Source organism: Hibiscus syriacus, unplaced genomic scaffold, assembly GCF_006381635.1.
Source record: "Hibiscus syriacus cultivar Baekdansim isolate YM2019G1 unplaced genomic scaffold, ASM638163v2 tig00110045_pilon, whole genome shotgun sequence".
In the NCBI taxonomy this organism is placed as follows: Eukaryota; Viridiplantae; Streptophyta; class Magnoliopsida; order Malvales; family Malvaceae; genus Hibiscus; species Hibiscus syriacus.
Window position 1 is genome coordinate 511,931 of NW_024062575.1, and position 11,857 is coordinate 523,787.

At 36.8% G+C, this 11,857-nt stretch overlaps 2 pseudogenes; both read left to right on the top strand.

Annotated features, from left to right (window-relative positions):
- Positions 1–360: 360 nt before the first annotated feature.
- LOC120213941 lies at positions 361–1,517 on the top strand (annotated as a pseudogene).
- A 3,127-nt stretch (positions 1,518–4,644) lies between these two features.
- Positions 4,645–11,654, top strand: LOC120213935 (annotated as a pseudogene).
- The last annotated feature ends 203 nt before the right edge of the window (positions 11,655–11,857 follow it).

The following is an 11,857-nucleotide window of genomic DNA, read 5'->3' on the forward strand; positions in this document are numbered from 1 at the left end:
ATGTTTTAAGATCAATTCAAAGAAATTGAAAATCCTAAAATCTCTCTCCAGAATCGTGCTCAGTGAACTTGCTTCCAAAATCTTCCAGCGCCTTCCAGATACTGCCACGTCAGCTCCGCGTTGTGCCCAACATCATGCCCATGCCTCTAGCCATGATAGTAAAATTAAAAAAAAGTGCAGAATACATCCTTTTGCTGCCAATTCCGGTGCAATGATTTTAGTCATAAATTGAACATGGTATCAAAAGTTGGATCTTAGCTTCTTTAAGTGTTTGAGTGAAAGTACTTACGACTTTAAATGCCAAGTTCAATCCGATTTCTAATTATGATATATTGTTTGAAATTTCCTATTCTCAAAGAAGATCTTGAAGATGTATACCTCAAGGAAGAGGATCCTCAAGGTTAATGATGTTGAACCAACAGAGTTTGAGGAATCAGTTGCGCAGGTTTTAATATTTTCTAATGCTCTTTGCACTTCAAAAGTTACCTGAAATGGTGCAATCATGAGTAAGATTCAATTTTGGATGCATATTTGTAACAGGCATTCTTTGATTTGGGGAATAGCAACCAGGATCTGAAAAGTGACCTCAATGATCTTTACATTAATTCAGCAATGCAAGTATGATTTTATTAAGATTCATAAATTGTAAAGTGACTTGTGCATTTCTTCTTCAAATGGATGGTTTAACCTTTTCACATGCAGCCAAATTGATGTCTCCGGGGGCCGGAAAGCTGTTGTTATCCATGTTCCCTACCGGTTGAGGAAAGCTTTTCGCAAGGTTCATGTTAAGCTTGTGAGGGAACTTGAAAAGAAGTTCAGTGGCAAGGTGAGAAATTCTCCTTCAGAGTTCTCTTTGAATGAAATATGGGCTAGGTCTATTTACAATTCATTTTAAGTACATTATCGTTAAGTACAAAGTTCTGTAACACTTTATTTGCATGCTTTGCATAAGATGCTATTGTCAGTTGAATTGTTCTTTCCAGACTTGTACATTGCAGTTTCCCTAGGAACAAGAGAAGTGATCATGTTTTTATGTCATAAATTTCATTGCCTTTGTTTTTTGGTTTACCTATTTAACTTAGTTTATGTATGTATGATAGGATGTGATTCTTATTGCCACCCGGAGGATATTGAGACCTCCAAAGAAAGGTTTGCTGTTCAGAGGCCTCCAGCCGCACATTGACTGCCGTACACGAACCAATGCTTGAGGACATTGTTTTGCCTGCTGAGATTGTCGGGAAGCGCACGAGATATAGAATTGATGGATCAAAGATAATGAAGGTACAAATTGATGAGTGAAGGAATTGTAATCTTTATATATCTATGTGTATACATATATATATATATATATATATGGTTCAAATGTTGTTTTGAAGGCTAATGTTTTGTTTCATTTAGGTCTATTTGGACCCCAAGGAACGAAATAACACCGAGTATAAGCTGGAGACTTTTCTGCAGTTTACCGGAAGCTAGTTGGAAAGGATGTTGTGTTCGAGTTCCCTGTTACAGAGGCATAAGAAGTGTCATTGTGGATTTTATTTAATATGTTTGCATTCGCTCCAAATTTAATTTTCATTACCTTTTCATATCGGTTGAATTTTTTTTTTATCAAAGAACGTTAAAGAAAGAATTTGGTAACATATAGGTCTAAGTGTGATTCAACTTTAAAAAATTTGGGAGCTTAAAATTTTCAAGTTTGAATTGAGATAAAAAAATGACTTAATTATAAGATAAGTGATGAAATATAGTGTTTTTCATGAATAGGTGTTTAAATTGTTTTTTTTAATCTCGGTGTCTAATGATATAAATTTTATCACTCACAATATAATATTTTTAAATTTAATTTTTTTTAAATATAAAAATGTTATATTTATAAAAAAATCTTAGTTTTTCTTAAATTTTAGAAAAAGTTCTCAAATTCTAACTTTAACCCACTGTCGTCGCCCTTTTTGGCCACAAACATCGTTGCTGACGTAATCTTTGTCGTCTTTTTAGTCATATGCCATTGCGGTTGTCGTCAATTGGCCATCAGAATCGTGTGGGATTGCAATTTTCATCATAGGGCTCGCGGGTATAAAATCTCGATTCGCCGTCGATTGGTCAAGATTTTATAAGGGTTTTGGTCGCCAATGGGAGGTGAGGTCGGATGGAGTTTTGTCGATGACAAATGGCAGTGGTCGTTGTGGGTTTAAGGGTTGAAATGAATATTTTAAAATTCTTGGGTTTATTTCAAATTTTCTATGTTTTTCTTTTTCTTTTTAAATATAATTTTAATTTTTTAATTCTAAATAAAAATTTTAAAATTATCAGATTATGACATGTGTCACTTAACGAAAGATGACAACCCGAGCACTTAAATTGATAACGTTTGTAATATTAATCACCAGGATCATTCAAAAAATAGTTTAGGCAACTATTCATGAAAAACACTATAATTTGAGCACTTATTTTACAATTAAGCCTAAAAGAATTAAAGATCAACTTCTTAATAAACTTGATACATTCTTAGATCTAGTTTGATTGCCAAATTCAGTTTAAGCTTCAATTTGAGTTCAAATTTGAACCCTAAGTATATACAAGCTTTATATTATATATTTTTCTAAAAAATAAAATATAAATTTTAATATTATTAATCATTTAATTTAAAATTTTAAAAATTAATATATATATATATATATTTTTTTGATTTGTTTGTGAATTTTTTGTTGTGAATTTTTTGAGCCGAATATTGAATAGTTTATTTTGACTTATTAAGAATTCAAGTTAAGTTTTAGTTTGACTTGACTCTATTTAACTTTAATATTAATTAAATTTTGATCTAATCAAACTTGAATAGTAACAACAACCATCATTGTTTTGAAAATCGGATCGGATCGGCCGGTTCAACCGAGAACCGTTGTCTAGTCCGGTTCAAACTAAATCGATTGAACCGCTACTAGTGAACCGGCCAGAACCGTTGAACCGTTCGAACCGGACCAGCTGAAAACCGGGAAAAACCGAAAAAAAACCACCAATTTTTTTTTTAAATTAAACCAAACGACGTCGTTTGTTAAACGAGCCAAGTCGAACTCGAGTATTGCTGAGCTCGACTCAAACTTTAAAAGTAAGCTCAACTCGACTCAAACTCAAGAACTAAAAATTATCAAGTTCAACTCGAACTCGAAATATAATATTGAAACTTGAACTCGAAAAGGCTTGAACTCAAATTACATCTATTATTTATAGAAGTTAGTTGGGATGCTCTTCTATGTTTCTTAGCCATGTGGGATTGTTTTGTTCTCATATTTTTACTCTTTAGACTTTTGGGATGTTCTTCTATGTTTCTTAGCCATGTGAGATTATTTATTTTTTTTTTAAATTAAACCAAACAATATCATTTTGTTATGATTTTTTTAGCCCCAAATTTATTTTTTAATTATAGTTATATAATTATATTTATTATTTAATATGTTTTACCTTAAAAATTATGTTGTAGTTAATTTAAATCATTTTGTTTCACTTAATTTTATGGTTTTTAACTCATATATGTTATGACTTGCTTTGAATATGACTTGTGATATACAAAATTATTTTTTATTAAATATTTTTTGTATTTTTATTTAATTTTTTAAATAATTATGACGTCGTCCGGTTCTTTCGATCGGTCAGACCGATTCGACCGATTAAACTAGTGAACCGATAGCATGACCGGTTCGCTAACTGATGTGATTCTGAAAACCATGACAACCAGGCCAAAAGCTAGAGAGAGAAAAGCGGCAGCAAAGGAAAACCCTAAAACAAACCCAGCAGCAAACGACCTGTAACAACAAAAACACAAAAGCAAAACAATATATGCAAACAAAAATTAAAACACAGCCAGTATTGGTAAAACAAATGACGACGGTAGTTCCTTTCGGTTAATCAAAGTTCACATTGGCTAGAAGATCTTTGTTTTGGGCCAAGATTTCGGTGGGATTCGATAGTTGTGAAGTACGAGTGTACCGACACCGTTGGATTGGAGACATGCCGTTGCCTCCTGGAATGAAATGCTTTTCTTGGAAGTGTTTCAGGAATTTTCTGCCTGTAAATGCTCGATTAAAAGGGTGCGATATCGACCCCTTGTGGAAAGTTCATGATTTTGTTATGAACAAGGGATTAAGAGAGAGAAACTAAGTCGATAATTATAACTACTACAGTTGTACAAGAGAACACATGTCAAGAAAGAGCATCTGATGGGTTCACTACAAGAGCATGCCGAAGAGCAGAAACAAGTGAACGAAATGATCCATCAAGAAGTACAACGTCAACTAGCGGTTATATCATCACGGTTGGGATTGACGTCCAAAGCACAACCTGAAATCTACGAATCTGAGAAAGTGGAAACTAAGCTAGATGATTCAAGCACATAGCTCCACCATGTGTTTGATAAAATACTGATAAATGCCTTTAGAAATTGTTCATGCTTGTACTAACCGGCACGGAGAAACCAATGTTTATAAATTTTAGTGAGTTTATGGAGGTGCAAGACCCTAATGGCTTTAGGTTGTTGCTAATGAACAAAGATATTACTTCATTTCAAGGGGATTATGAGAGTTGTGTGGTGATAGGGACATATTCAAAGAAGGATTATTGAGACAACATTTTATATTCATAAATCATAATTACATGGTGTTGGGATCATTTGTTGTTGTCGAAGGAATGACTAGTGCTGCCATTTATGAACAAATTTGTGTTGAATGTGTGAAGATTAGAACAAATGAACCTTATTTTTATGTTGGTACTAGTGTTGAGAAAATTGAGAGCACCTACCGGAAAATGACTTTAAAGTACCATCTGATAAGAATGGAAATGATCCTGTTGCAGCTGATATATTCAAGGAGATCACACTTTCTCATAATATCGTCTAATCTAGCTAAAAGACAACAGTATGACACCGCTGGTTTTGAGGATGTTGAAACTAATAACCAAGAATTGGAGTTAGATCTTTCAAGTTTTGGGGCTGTGAAAACCATGTTCGCTGCACTTTTTAGTAAACTGGGTGTGCTAATTAAGACCATTATGTTTGCAAATGTTTTAAAGGCGGCACTTAATGGATTTCTGATTATTTTCCCACCTCTGTTGGGGCAACCTATTTCTATTTTCTAGGAAGGTTGAAAATAATGTGCTCGTTTCTACTCTGTTGCAGTAACAAAAGAGGAAACAGGAGATGGGTTTGTTTGTTAAGTACAATCATATGATATAAGTTCAAATTATTGCATTTTGACGTAGAAGAGAATGGGGAATTAAGCCATGCAGTACAGGAGGATAGTGTCGAGATGAAAAAAATTACATCTGCTGAAATGCATTTTCTTGACTTCTTTGTTTATTGCTTGGATCAAGCAGTAGCTGCCGCAAAGGATCCAGATGCAGCTTTCTTCAAAAGGCTGGATGAATTTCAACCGTGTGAAATAACTGAATTAAAACCAGGCACGCATGTATTTGCCGTCCATGGTGATAACTTTCCCAAAGGTGCAATAAAAGTTATTTGTGTCGCCCTTTTCATATGAAAAAAGAGAACCTTAAGAGCAGTGAAAGCAGAGATCCTGTCCAAACGAGCGGAACTATCAAAGCTTGAAACTCAATACAAAGAATTCTTAGCACAATTTGCGACGTTGGTACTAGTGTTGGATCATAAACTTAATCCATTATGGGAGCCTAAACCCAAACTCAAACTAAATTGATGTCATTGCTTACATCATTTAAGTAAAGATGTCATTGCTTACATCATTTAAGTAATGATGTCATTGCTTACATCATTTAAGTTAGGTGAGAGTTAGGTATTTGTTGAATTTGTAATGGTTTAAATTAATTTATTTGTGTGGTATAGGATTATTCTTGAGTAGTATAAATACCCCTCTCCATTGTAGTTTTAAGCATCAAGAAAAATTAAGAGCTTCTAAGTGAGTGAAGAAGCAAAGTCTTATAAGAGTAAGTTGAAGTTCTTGGTTTTGAGTGAGAATGCTTTTGTAATATTTGTTTGAGTTTCAATAAAAGTTGTCTGTGTAAGTGTTTTATTTCCAACAAAGTGGTATCAGAGCGAGTTGGAAAGATCAAAGGTCTCGACGAGAGGAATTCAACGCCGCCAGAATTTTCTCAATCTGAGTTCTGATGCACCGCCACGCACCACCGGAAGACTGCTGCCAGAAAATCGAGTTGACTCACCGAGTTGAGCCGAGTCAGCTGAGTTGGAGCCCCTTGACCGAGTTGTCCAAGTCCATCCCAATGTTTTTCGGTGTTCTGGATTCATCCGTGCAATCGGATTTTACAAAATCTCATTATATTGAGAGATATGGAAAATGGTATGGCACCATTCCAAGTTCCGACACTCAACAACAATAACTACAACAATTGGAGTATCAAAATGAAGGCACTTCTTGGATCACAAGATGTGTGGGATATCATAGAGAAATGCTATAACGAGATTGTGGATGATGTTGTTTTTACTACTCTTACACCAGATCAAAATACAACTTTGAAGGATTCAAGAAAGAGAGACAATAAGGCTCTCTACCTCATCTATCAAGCATTAGATGATGATGGTTTTGAAAAGATTTCAAGTGCAAGCTCTAGCAAGGAAGCATGGGAGAAGCTGCAAACCTCTTACAAAGGATCCGAGAAAGTGAAGAAGGTTCGTCTCCAAACATTAAGAGGTGAATTCGAATCCTTATACATGAAAGCATCTGAGTCTATTTCAGATTATTTCTCAAGAGTAGTAGATGTTTCTAATCAATTAAAAAGAAATGGTGAAAAGTTAGAAGATGTGAGGATAATAGAGAAGATACTCCGTTCGTTGGATCCCAAATTTGAGCACATGGTCGTGACGATTGAATAAACTAAGGACTTGGAAGAAATGACGATTGAGCAACTCTAAGGATCATTACAAGCATACGAAAAGAAGCATAAGAAGAAGCATGAGTTTACTGAGAAACTCCTCAAGCTGCAACTCAAGGATATGCATGAAAGTCAACGCAATGATAGAAATCAACGTGGCCAAGGCAGAGGTAGAGGCCATAGACGATGTGGAAGTCGAGGTCGTGGACGAGGCTGGAATTACAACAACAACTATGAGAAAGGAGAAAGCTCAACACGAGGCCGTGGAAGAATCAATTCGAACTCAAGGCATGAAAAATCTCAAGTTCGATGTTATAATTGTCAGAAGTTTGGGCATTATGCTTCAGAATGTAGAGCTCACAACAAAAAAATTGATGGCAAAGACAGATGGCAAAGAAACTCTTCTTCTAGTACGAAAGGAAACTGATGGTGGCCAAGCAAATTCCTGGTATCTTGACAGTGGTGCAAGCAATCACATGTGTGGAAGAAAAGACATGTTCGTGGAGCTAGACGAGTGAGTAAGCGAAAATGTTTCGTTTGGAGATGATTCCACAATAGCAGTGAAAGGGAGAGGTAACATTCTTATCCGTTTGAAAGATGGGAGACATCAATTTATTTCAAATGTCTACTATGTGCCCAATATGAAAAGTAACATCTTAAGTTTAGGGCAACTGGTAGAGAAAGGTTATGATATTCATATGAATAATTATAATCTTTCTATAAAAGATGATAAGAATAACTTCATTGCTACAGTGCCGATGTCAAAGAATAGAATGTTCTTGATCAACATACAAAATGATGTTGCAAAGTGCCTGAAAGCTTGCTACAAAGATGCATCATGGCTTTGGCATCTTCGATTTGGGCATCTCAATTTTGGAGGTCTAGAGCTGTTATCTAAGAAGAAGATGGTGAAAGAACTACCTCGCATCAACCATCCTGACCAGCTTTGTGAAGGGTGTCTAATCGGGAAACAATTCAGGAAAAGTTTTCCAAAGGAGTCAGAGACAAGAGCCAAGAAGCCACTTGAGCTCATCCATACCGATGTGTGTGGACCGATCAAGCCAAACTCTCTCGGTAACAGTAACTATTTCCTTCTCTTCATTGATGATTTTTCAAGAAAAACCTGGGTATATTTCTTGAAACAGAAGTCAGAAGTTTTTGAAGTCTTCAAGAAGTTCAAAGCAGCAGTGGAGAGAGAAAGCGGTAAAAAGATCAAAGCCATGATATTCGATCGAGGTGGAGAATTTACTTCCAGGAAGTTTCAAGAGTTCTGTGAAGCAAATGGAATTCATCGACCAATGACAGTTCCTAGATCCCCCCAGTAAAATGGTGTGGCAGAAAGAAAAAACAGAACAATCCTAGACATGGCACAAAGCATGCTCAAAAGCAAGAAACTACCCAAGGAATTTTGGGCGGAAGCAGTAGTGTGTGCAGTCTACTTGACAAACCGATCTCCAACAAGAAGTGTATGGGGAAAGATACCGCAAGAAGCATGGAGTGGAAGAAAGCCTGGCATTTCCCACTTGAGAACCTTTGGAAGTATAGCCCATGTACACATACCAGACGAGAGAAGAATGAAGCTTGATGATAAAAGCGAGAGTTTTATCTTCATCAGCTATGATGCTAATTCGAAGGGCTACAAGTTGTACAATCCAGACAATAAGAAGTTTGTGATTAGTCGAGATGTGGTCTTCAACGAAGAAGGAGAATGGGATTTTAACTCTCATACAGATGACTTCAATTTCTTTCCTCAATTTGAAGAAGATGAGCAGAAAATGAGGGAACAACTAGATGAATCTCAACAAGAGCTTGCAACTCCACCCACTTCACCAACATCAACCACTCAAGGAGATTCATCACCTTCATCTTCGTCAAGTGGGAGTCAAAGTGAAATAGTTGTGCAACGCACAAGAAGCCTTAGAGATCTCTATGAGGTAACTGAACGACAATACAATCTTACATTATTTTGTCTGTTTGCTGATTGTGAACCAGTGAGCTTTCAAGAAGTGGTACAAGAAAAGAAATGGAGAGATGCGATGGACGAAGAAATCAAGGCCATCGAGAAGAATGACACATGGGAACTTACCTCACTTCCCAAGGGACATAAGGTGATAGATGTCAAATGGGTGTACAAAACAAAGCAAAATGCCAAAAGAGAGATTGAAAGGCACAAGGCGAGGCTAGTTGCTAAAGGCTATAGTCAAAAGGCTGGAATTGACTATGATGAGGTATTTGCTCCTGTTGCTCGATTGGAGACTATCAGACTAATCATTTCTTTGGCAGCTCAAAACAAGTGGAAGATACATCAGATGGATGTAAAGTCTGCCTTCCTAAATGGAGTTCTTGAAGAGGAAGTTTACATTCAGCAATCATCAGGCTACGAAGTCAAAGGGCACGAAGACAAGGTGTTGAAGTTGAAGAAGGCTCTTTACGGGCTAAAACAAGCACCAAGAGCATGGAATAGTCGAATTGACAAGTACTTCCAAGAGAATGGCTTTAATAAATGTCCCTACGAGCACGCTCTATATATCAAAATCAAAGATGGAGATATTTTGATCGTATGCCTCTACGTGGACGATTTGATCTTCACCGGAAGCAACCCAAACATGTTTAATGAATTCAAGGATGTGATGATGAAGGAATTCGAGATGACAGACATGGGGCTCATGGCGTACTACCTTGGCATTGAAGTTAAGCAACAAAAGGATGAAATTTTCATTTCATAGGAAAGCTATGCAAAGGAGATACTGAAGAAGTTCAAGATGGAGAACTGTAAGCCAATAAGCACACCGTCAGAATACGGGATCAATATGACCAAACATGAAGAATTCTTCAAAAGTTTGGTGGGAAGTCTACGTTATCTAACTTGCACAAGGCCCGATATTCTTCACGCAATTATATTGGTTAGTCGCTACATGGAATCTCCAACAACCACTCATTTTAAAGCTGCAAAGAGAATTCTTCGCTATCTGAAAGGTACAATTGATTTCGGCTTGTTCTATTCAGTTTCTAATGATTACAAGCTTGTTGGATATAACGACAGTGATTGGGGTGGAGACATAGATAATCGAAGGAGCACTACTGGATTCGTATTTTTCTTGGGAGATACTGCTTTCATATGGATGTCAAAGAAATAACCGATTGTCACATTGTCCACTTGTGAAGCGGAATATGTTGCTGCTACCTCATGTGTTTGTCATGTAATTTAACTTAGAAATCTATTGAAGGAGATAGGTTTGATACAAGAAGAGCCTACCAAGGTTTGTGTCGACAACAAATCAGCCATTGTCTTATCAAAGAATCCAGTATTCCATGATCGAAGCAAGCACATCGACATTCGTTATCACTATATAAGGGAGTGTGTTGCAAGAAACGATGTGGAAGTTGAATACGTGAAGTCACAAGATCAAGTTGCTGAAATTTTTACCAAGCCACTGAAAAGTGAAGACTTCATAAGATTAAGGAACTTACTAGGGGTCACAAGATCAAGTTTAAGGGGGGTGTTGGATCATAAACTTGATCCATTATAGGAGCCTAAACCCAAACCCAAACTAAATTGATGGCATTGCTTACCTCATTTAAGTACAGATGTCATTGCTTACATCATTTAAGTAAAGATGTCATTGCTTACATCATTTAAGTAATGATGTCATTGCTTACATCAATTTAGTTAGGTGAGAGTTGGGTATTTGTTGAATTTGTAATGGTTTAAATTAGTTTATTTGTGTGGTGTAGGATTGTTCTTGAGCAGTATAAATATCCCTCCCCATTGTGTGGTGTAGGATTGCTCTTGTAATATTTGTTTGAGTTTCAATAAAAGTTGTTTGTGTGAGTGTTTTATTTCCAACAACTAGAGGTTTGTGACAAGGTTCTTTTTCGAGGAGATGATATTGTTATGTACAAGGGATTAAGAGAGAGTAATCAAGTCGATAATCATAGACATTACAGTTGTACAAGAGAACACGTGTCAAGAAAGCGGCAAAGATATTGGATGGATTTATGCATTGAGTTAGTTGTTTAGTTCTCTTCTCTAATTCCTCTTGCTTCTCTATCTCTTTCTCTATTTTCTTCTACTTCCTTCTTTGAGATTGCAGATCTGTTCCTAACAGATTTTGAGCATATGTTTGCAGGTTGAGCGAAAGAGGTTTGGACTTTGGAGGCTGGCTGGATATCGTGTTTTCCATCATAGTTTCCTGGCTTCTTTTGAACAACCGTTAGCAGCGTCAGGATCAGCTGGTTTTGAGCGAACATGTGCTATGTCTCGGAGTATCCGGTTTGCACGAAACCAGCTGTTATGACAACATGAATCATTGTCGCCTGAAGCTATTGTTGGCGTTGTTGATACGTGCCTAGCTAATCGGAAAACTGCTAAGAGTATGTTCGATCGAATTCAGGCTGTTCAAGGGTTCCTTGTGCAAGATTGAGCCGATCAAAAGGTCCGGTCAAAAGGCACCTTAAAGAGTACTGTTGATGTGGGCGTTTCGCAGGTAGAGAATGCCACTGCCTTTCTGTTGTGGGTGACAAAAGGGGTACAATTATGATGTTGTCGTTCATCATGACTACTGTTCCCATTTCTACCCATGATGCTACAGATGATGGTGCAATTGATGTTGCATATCATCGTGACCCCTCCCACTCCCATACATGATGCAACAGCTGATGATGATGAATCTGTTGTCATTGTGCATCACGTCCTCACTGTTCCGAATACAACAGCCAACGATGATAAAAATTCTGATGTCACTGCTATCCTACAATCAGCGGATCCTAGGTCTAATGGCGCTACTAGTTCAAATGTGAACTGACATCACATGGTTAGCAAGAATGGAATTGTGAAACCTAAAGTATTACTGCAGAAGATCCAGGAGATATTCATACAACCATGACGAGTCCTTTTGTGGCAAGCTGCAATAACAGACGAGTTAGCTGCTTTAGTAAAGAGCAGACATTGCCTTTAGTTCCTAAACCAGCTGTTATGTGAAGTCATTGGAAGCTTCATTAGGTTGAT